Source organism: Saimiri boliviensis, chromosome 4, assembly GCF_048565385.1.
Source record: "Saimiri boliviensis isolate mSaiBol1 chromosome 4, mSaiBol1.pri, whole genome shotgun sequence".
NCBI lineage: Eukaryota > Metazoa > Chordata > Mammalia > Primates > Cebidae > Saimiri > Saimiri boliviensis.
Window position 1 is genome coordinate 4,515,642 of NC_133452.1, and position 8,774 is coordinate 4,524,415.

At 43.0% G+C, this 8,774-nt stretch overlaps 1 non-coding gene across 1 annotated transcript; it reads right to left on the reverse strand.

Moving 5' to 3' along the window:
* Positions 1-8,377: 8,377 nt before the first annotated feature.
* Positions 8,378-8,445, reverse strand: LOC120363480 (small nucleolar RNA SNORD45). Its single transcript, XR_005579025.2, has one exon. It is a non-coding gene; the product is annotated as a small nucleolar RNA SNORD45 (small nucleolar RNA).
* Between the last annotated feature and the right edge of the window lie 329 nt (positions 8,446-8,774).

The following is an 8,774-nucleotide window of genomic DNA, read 5'->3' on the forward strand; positions in this document are numbered from 1 at the left end:
TGCAGTGGCTCACACCTGTAATCACAGCACTTTGGGAGGCCAAGGCTGGTGGATCAACTGAAGTCAGGAGTTTGAGACCAACCTAACCAAAATGGTAAAATCCATCTCTAAAAATTTCCTAGGTATGGTGGCAGGTGCTTGTAATCCCAGCTACTTGGGAGGTGGAGGCAGAAGAATCACCTGAACTCCAGAGGTGGAGGTTGCAGTGAGCACCATTGCACTCCACCCTGGGCGACAGAGTGAGACTTAGTCTCAAAAAACAAAAACAAAAACAACAAAAAAAGAGAAAGAGACATGCTTTAAATATAAAGACAAAGGTAGGTTAAAAGAAATGGAACAAAAAAGACATACCATGAGCAAATGACAGGGATAAAAAGGCTGGAGTGAGACATGTAATATCAGAGCATTATTAGAGACATTTCACTGTTATAATCATAGACTGACAATTCATCAAGATTTAGTAATTAATTTTGTAAAATACACAGCCTTAGATACATAAAGCAAAATGAAAAGAACTAGGAAATACTGACAACTTCACAATTATAGCTAAGAATTTACATATATATATATCTGTAATTGATAGAACAAACTGACGAAATATCATTAAAGACAGGGATGACCACAACAGCAGAACCAACCACTTCCATCTCGTTGATATTTACAGAACACTAGGTTCAGCAGCTGCACAATCACATTCTTTTCCAATGCACATAAGACGTTTGCTAAGATGGACAAGATGCTGAACATAAAACAAGTCTTATTAAAAGCACTGAAGTCCTGCAAAGTATACTTTCTGAGCACAATGGAATTTACTTAGAAATTAGTAACAAGATATTTAGAAAAACCCTCTAAATATCTGGCAATTAAAGAACACACTTCTAAATAGTTCATGGGCCAAAAATTACATCAAGGGCGGAAATTAGTAAATATTTTGATGTGCATGACAACAAAAATACAACATATTAAAATTCGTGGGATGCAGCTGAATCAGTGTTTAGGGAGAAGCTTTGTCACTTTAAATGCTGATATGAGGAGTGTGAACTTCCGATCTGAGATTTGGAATTAGTAGTCATTTGCAGCCAGGTGTAATGGATTGATAAACACTTCACAATGAGAAAAGCAGAAGCCAAACGTGCACCTCAAACATTAGCTCTAAAGACAGCGCAAAGATAGAAAGATCAGTACAGGAGAAGCAGGTGGGTGCAGTAAGTCCTATCAGCCTCTGACTTCCTGCCACCAGCCAGCCAACGAGGCAAACACAGGTGTTATCCTTGGGTATAAATCCAGCCACGAGCTCGTAGCTGCAATGGTCAAAAAGGCCACACGATGGCGAAACAGCACTAGCAACGCTGCTCATTCCTTGGCGTTTTTAATTTTGCTGTCTTAGTGCACCCTCCTCTGTGAGTACACAGAATGCATCCATTTATTAAAACCGCTTACTGGTCCAATCAATATTTACCGAGCTGCTACATGCTAGGTACTGCACCACTGCCGTGAACAAGATAGTTGCCTTCCCAGGACTGCAGTTGGGGTATAGGAAAAAAAAAAAAAAAAAAAAAGAAAGAAAGAAAAGCAAGTGAGACGGGATAATTTCAGAGTGTGGTAAAGGGTTTGAGAAAAACAGATGGAGAAGCAGAGACCTGGACCAGGACTTGGCACAGCCGCGTGATCAGGACGACAAGAAGTGACTGCCCCACACCTTACTCATAAGTGCAGTGGGACAAACTCCATGCACATGTGGAGCACCTAGGTTCAAACTCACATTTACTGTTTCTGGTCAGCTTTCTGCACACTTCAGCAAACAACTTTTATTTTGCATATCTGTGTTTTAACATTCTTTCTTATGTATGAATCTAGTCTATCTATATGTCTATCTACCTATCTATCTATATATCCATCCATCCATCCATTCATCCATCCATCCATCTCCATCCATCCATTCATCCATATCTATCCATCCACATCCATCCATCCATAACCATCCATCCATCCATCCATCCATACCCATCCATCCGTCTCCATTCATCTCCATCCATCTGTCTCCATGCATCTCCATCCAGACATCCATAGCCATCCATGCATCCATAGCATCCACCCATCCATCCATCCATCTCCACCCATATCCATTCATCCACCCATATCCATCCATCCATCCATCCATCCATATACATCCATCCATAACCATCCATCTCCATCAATATCCATCCATCCATGTCTGTCCATCCATCTCCATCCATCCATCCATAGCCATCCATCCATCCATCCATCTCCATCCATACATCCATAGCATCCATCCATCCATCTGTCTCCATCCATACCCATCCATCCATCCATCCATCCATCCATCCCTCCATCCACCTCCATCTATATCCATCCATCCATGACCATCCATCCATATCCATCCATCCGTTCATCCATATCTATCCATCCATATCCATCTATCCATATCTATCCATCCATATCCATCCATCCATTCATCCACCTCTATCATCCATCTATCCATCCATCCATCCATCCATCCATATCCAGCCAGCCAGCCTGCCAGCCAGTCAGCTACCTAACCAGCCAGCCATCAGTTTGTCATCATCTGTCTATTCTATATTAGGTAGAACACCACTTTTCCTCATTAGCTACCCGGTAACTTAGCTCCTGGGGCCTCATTCCAGCTGAGGACCTACCCCCAGCTGTGTTTTCTCCTGAACTGGAGTGGTGAGCACTCTGCTATATTGTGTGCAGATTCTTTGAGGCAATCAAAATTCAGAGTTTATGGTTGGGAAAACTGGAATAAGTGCAGTGACAGGGGAGTGGAGAAAAAGAAACTATATGTAATGAATTGCAGCTGAAGAAATTGGGCTGTTATCCGGAGAGAGAAAACCTCAGGGTTGTGGGGAGAGATCAGGCAGAGGCGAGAGCCTTGGTGTCTGGGGTGATGGTGCAGGGGCCAGGGAAGATCTCGCAAGGCAGAGTTAAAGGAGCCGTGGGAAGGCAGTCTGGCTCCCCAGTATCGGCAGCCAGGTAAAGGTCCACTGCCCTGCACCCAGGCAGGGAGAGCCCAATGCCACCACTGCAGGGCCTAGAGAGGCACCAGCTGGGGATATTGGCGGCAGTGGGGAGGACAGTGGATCACTATTGAACCAGATAACATTTTAGATTTCTTATTCTGAAATTCTCTGATTCTTAAAAGAAATTGAGCAAGTCAGGAAAGAGTAGGAAGAAGAATCAAGAAAAGAAACCAGACAAGTTGGCAAAGTTGGAGTGAGGCAAGATAGTATGAAAGGGAGACAGAGAGCCAAGGGCAGGAGGCTTGGGGGGTGCTTAGAGATTCTAGGTGCTGTCAAGGTTGACAAACAGAAGACAGAGCAATGGCTCAGCTATAGCAGTGGTCATGGGACCTCTGGGTTTCCACACAAAGGAGGGTTAGAGCCAGACTGCAAGGGCTGAAGAGAGAGAGGATGGTGCAGGGATAGACAGGGGCCTGCTCTTCAAAAATTTGTGCATGTGGCAAAGGAACAAGATAGACTCAGGCAATGAGCTGGCAGCAAGGTGTGAAGGTGTGTTTATCTGCTTATTTTGTTAGTTTATCTGCTTAGTTTGTTCATTTAAGTATTTTGCAAGCAGAGGGAATGTACTTAGCAGAGTAGATCGTCAGGGAGATGTAACTGACCACGGGAGACTTGAGCAACATGGCAACATTCAACCTCAAGGAAGAAGCTTGGAGATAGCATGGGATATTATGTCAACATCAGATCTTGGCAAAGCAAAGGTCTTGTCTGTGACGTTACCATGGCACGATCAAGGGAACAGGCAGCTGAGGAGCGAGTGAAGAAGAGACTTGGGGTGTGAAACAGAGCTGAGCCTGGATTGCAGTCCTGGCTCTACTTCTTCCAATTGTGAAGTCTTGGACAAGTCACATAAGGAAAGGAATCTATTTCTTGTTTGTCAAATAATCAAATGATTGCGGCTATTTATTGTTTGCTAAGTCCCGGCCCTACACCAAGTAAGTGCTTTTCATGTATCAGCTCATGAATTCTTTTATTAACAACTCTGTGGAGCTGGTAAAAGGATTTCCCAAGGTCACAAAATGGATGCATGCCTGTTCCTCTAAACACAGGGTGGGATTCAGGGCCTCTTTAGTTGTTTGCCTCTCACAGTTGTTGCAAAAATTAAGAAATAACAAATATTCAAAGTTGTTGTGATTCTTATAGTGGGATCATGGCCTTCCATAATCTGACAAATATGCCTCTATTAATAGAGCCCAGCATTTTCAGTAATTATGCTTCATATGAAACAACTGTTAAACTTTGAGAGCATTTAGTTGATTTGAAAAAATCTATGCAATGAGTTTCTTGTAAATCACTTAGAAAAGGAAGGAAATGAAATTATTCCCTTTTAATGTGTGTGATGCCTTCTCACATGATAAGCAGACTGTGAATAAAGTGCCCGTAGTAGAAAAGAGAATTTTACTACTGCTAACCTGAAACCTCACCCCATCCTCCACAAATTTTTTTAAAAAATTTATTTTGTTTTCTTTCAGTCTTCTGACAATGCAGTATCTTTCTTCTAAGGTTATTCCCTGAGCCTTCATCTCTGTGTTTGAGAACCGACAACATTTAAACTCTGCTTCTTTTTTTTCCTCTTCATATTCAAAGCTGGGATCAATATCTCTCTCTCATTAACCCTTGCTTTTAGAAGCCTCCATGATCCTCAGCAGTGCATACATTATCTCAGGTACTGCAAAACCTTGAAGTCAGCCCATTTCTGGGTGATACAGTTTGGATGTCCACTCCAAATCTCATGTTGAGATATAATCCTCATTGTTGGAGGTAGGGCCTTGGGGGACGTGTTTGGGTCACGGGAGTAGATTCCTCATGAATGGCTTGGTACTATCCTCCCAGCATGAATGAGTTCTTGTGAGAGCTGGTTGTTTAGAAGCACGTGGCACCTCCCACTCATCCTCTCTTTTGCTCCTGCTCTGGCCATGTGAGACTTGTGCTCACACTTTGCCTTCTACATGATTAGAAGTTTCTTGGGGCTTCTCCAGAAGCCAAGCAGATGTGAACACCATACTTCCTGTACAGACTACAGAGTCGTGAGCCAATTAAACCTCTTTTCTCTATAAATTACCTAGCTTCAGGTACTTCTTTATAGTAATATAAGAATGGGCTAACACAGAAAATTGGTACCAAGGAGTGGGATGTTGCTATAAAGATACCTGAAAATGTGGAAGCAGCCTTGGAATTGGTTAATGGACAGAGGATGGAGGAGTTCAGAGGGCTCAGAAGAAGAGAGAAAGAAGAGGTAAAGTTTGGAACTTCTTAGAAACTGGTTAAATGATTGTGACCAAAATGCTGATAGTGATAATAACTTGGTTGTATTGTGTTCATGCCCTAGGGATTTGTGGAAGTTTGAACTTAAGAGTAATGAGTTAGGGTATTTGGAGGAAGAAATTTCTAAGCAATAAAGTGTTCAACATGTGACCTGACTGCTGCTAACCTGGCTGCTTCTAACAGCCTATGCTCAGATGTGGGAGCAAAGAAATGACTTAAAATTGCAAGTTATATTTAAAGGGGAAACAGGATCTAAAAGTTTGGAAAATTTGCAGCCTGGCCACATGACAGAGAAAGAAAAAGCATTATCAGGAGAGGAATAAAAATCATTATCAGGAGAGGCTGTGGAGCAACTACTTGCTAGAAAGATTTGCATGACTAAAAGGGAGCAAGGTACTGACAGCCAAGACAATGGGGAAAAGGCCTCAAAGGCATTTCAGAGTTCTTCTAGACACCCTCACCTATCATAGGCCCAGAGGCCTAGGAGGAAAGAATGGTTCTGTGGGCCAAGCCCAGGACCCCATTGCCCTGCACAGCCTTGGGTCACTGGTACCCACATCCTGGCTGTTCTGACTGCTGTTACAAAGGGCACAAGTCATAAGCCTTCGTGCTTCTATGTGGTGTTAAGCCTGAAGGCACATAGAATGCAACAGTGAAGAAGGCTTTGTAGCCTCCCCTTAGATTTCAATGGATGTATGGCAAAGTCTGGGTGCCCTGGCAGAAGTCTGCTGCAGGGGTGGAGCCTTCACAGAGAGCTTTTACTAGGGTAGGGTCAAGGGGAAATGTGTGGTTGGAGACCCCACACAGAGTCCCCACTAGGGCACTATCTAATGGAGCTGTGGGAAAGGGGCTCCATACTCCAGACTGCAGTATGAGAGATCCAACAGCAGCTTGCACCCTGGACCTGGAAAAGCTGCAGGCACTCAATCCAGCATTTGAGAGCAACTGAGGGGCTGTGCCTGCAAACACACAGGGATGGAGCTACTCAAAGCCCTGGGAGACCATCTCTTGCACTGGATGTGGGACATGGAGTTGAATGAGATTATTTTGGAGCTTTAATATTTAATAACTGTCCTGCTAGGTTTTAGGCTCGTGTGGGGCCTATAGCCCTTTTCTTTTGGCTGGTTTCTACCTTTTGGAACAGGAATATTTACCCAATTCTTGTATTCCCATTGTATCTCAGAAGTAAATAACTTTTTGTGATTTTATAGGCTCACAGGTGGAAGGAATTCATTTGGACTTGGAACTTTTGAGTTAAAGCTTGAATGAGTTAAGACTTTGGGGAACTATTGAGAAGAGATTATTTTGCAATGTGAGAAGGACATGAGATTATTTTACAATATGAGAAGGACCTGAGATTTGGGAGGGCAGGGGCAGAACGATATAGTTGGGATGGTCCCTCCAAATCTTATGTTGAGATGTAATCCCCAGTCTGGAGTCTGGGGAAACATGTTTGTTGTTTCTCATGAATGGTTTGGCTCTGTCCTCATGAGAGTGAGTGAGTTATCATGAGATCTGGTTGCTTAAAAGTGTGTGACACCTCCCCCATCCGCTCTCTCTCTTGCTCCTGCTCTCATTATGCGAGATGTCTACTCCCCCTTTGCCTTCTGCTATGATTGTAAGGTTTCTGAGTCCCTCACCAGAACCCAGCAGATGCTGGCACCATACTTTCTGAAGCCTACAGAACCATAAGCCAATTAAACCGCTTTTCTTTATAAATTACTCAGCTTCAGGTATTTCTTTATAGCAATACAAGAATAGCTGAACACAGTGAGTTTCTAATCCCCTTTTGTGGATTTGCTTGTGTGTCTTTCTGAATGACCTTGAATATATTCTATGGCTAGTTAATGGTTTACCAGTTAGAACCACATTAATCTGTTTGATCACGCATGCAATGTGCCGGCTGAAAAACAACGTTTCAGGCTTTCAAATAGAGGGACTTACTTGTCTTACCTTTTCTCACAATGAACCACCCCTGTATGGGCTCTGGTGTTTCCTCCAGTATCTATAGCTCTTTGAGGAACAGAAAATGAAATAACAGTCAAGGAAAAATTGTGAGGCATCTATTGTTTCAAAATATGCAATCAAAGCAAAAAGTACAAAATGCAAGTTTCAGATCACTAAGGTCATTTGTGTTTCCATTGTCAAATTGTTATAATTATAATAATAATTATTTTTTTTTTAGATGAAGTCTCGCTCTGTTGCCAGACTGGAGTGCAGAGGCATGATCTTGGCTTACTGCAACCTCCACCTGCCGGGTTCAAGTGATTCTCTTTCCTCAGCTTCCTAAGTAGCTAGGACCACAGGCACCCACCACCATGCTCAGCTAATCTTTGTATTTTTAGTAGAGATGAAGTTTCACCATGTTGGCCAGAATGATCTCAATCTCCTGATGTTGTGATCTGCCTGTTTTGGCCTCCCAAAGTGTTGATCTGAGCCACCACACCCAGCTATTACAATTATTTTTAAAAGTCACATTGTACTACTTTTATAAATTCACTCAAACTTGTTTTGAGCCCCCCATATGTGTCAGTCACCAAGGATTAAATTATTAAAAAATTAAAGAAAAATAAAAACAGCTAGGCATGGTGGCCCATGCCTGTAATCTCAGCATTATGGGAGGCCAAGACAGGTGGCTCATTTGATGAAATGCTATCTCTACAACAAATACAAAAACCAGCCAGGCATGGTGGCCCTCACCTGTAGTCCCAGCTACTCAGGAGGCTGAGGTGGATGGATTACCTGAACCTGGGAGGTCGAGGTTGCAGTGAGCCAAGATTGTGCCACCACGCTGCAGCCTGGCCGACAGAGTGAGACTCTGTCTCAGAAAAAGAAGTGATGCATGTGTTCATGAAGGTCACAAGCCAATGGGCAAGGCCAATTGCTAGTCAAATAATCTTTTAAAGAAAGCTCACCTTGTAACTGTGACAAGAACAGAGCAGAGTGCCCAGGTCAGTGGTGGCTCATCACAGTAGGAGTAGTGACCACTCAAGGAACTGTCAAAGGAACTGAGATCTGCTGAAAGCATAGCTGAGCCTTTGTTTTTCCCCAATATCTCAGTATAATTTTAGAACTCACAACACAGATTCAGCTAATGCATACCATGACATCATTGACCACTGAGCCGTTTAGAACCTTTGCACCTCACTTTGGGCTCAGTTTTCCTGATTTATTTCCCAGTCATCTTTCTGCAGATTACTAGTAGCTGTCTTGAAGGAAGATAAATAAACCTCGAATTCATCCAGTTTCCTGTATTTCCCTAAAATGACTAAACATCCCTACAGTTTTCAGCAGAACTTTTCCCTACTATGGCACTTCTAGAATACCTTAGAACAATGCTACTGTCCTTTTATTTGAGAGTAATGCAAACAACTTTATTTCCGATTACACAAATCAGGAGACCCAACCCCCAGGGGATGGGCTGGTTTGGGTCTGTGGCCTGTTAGG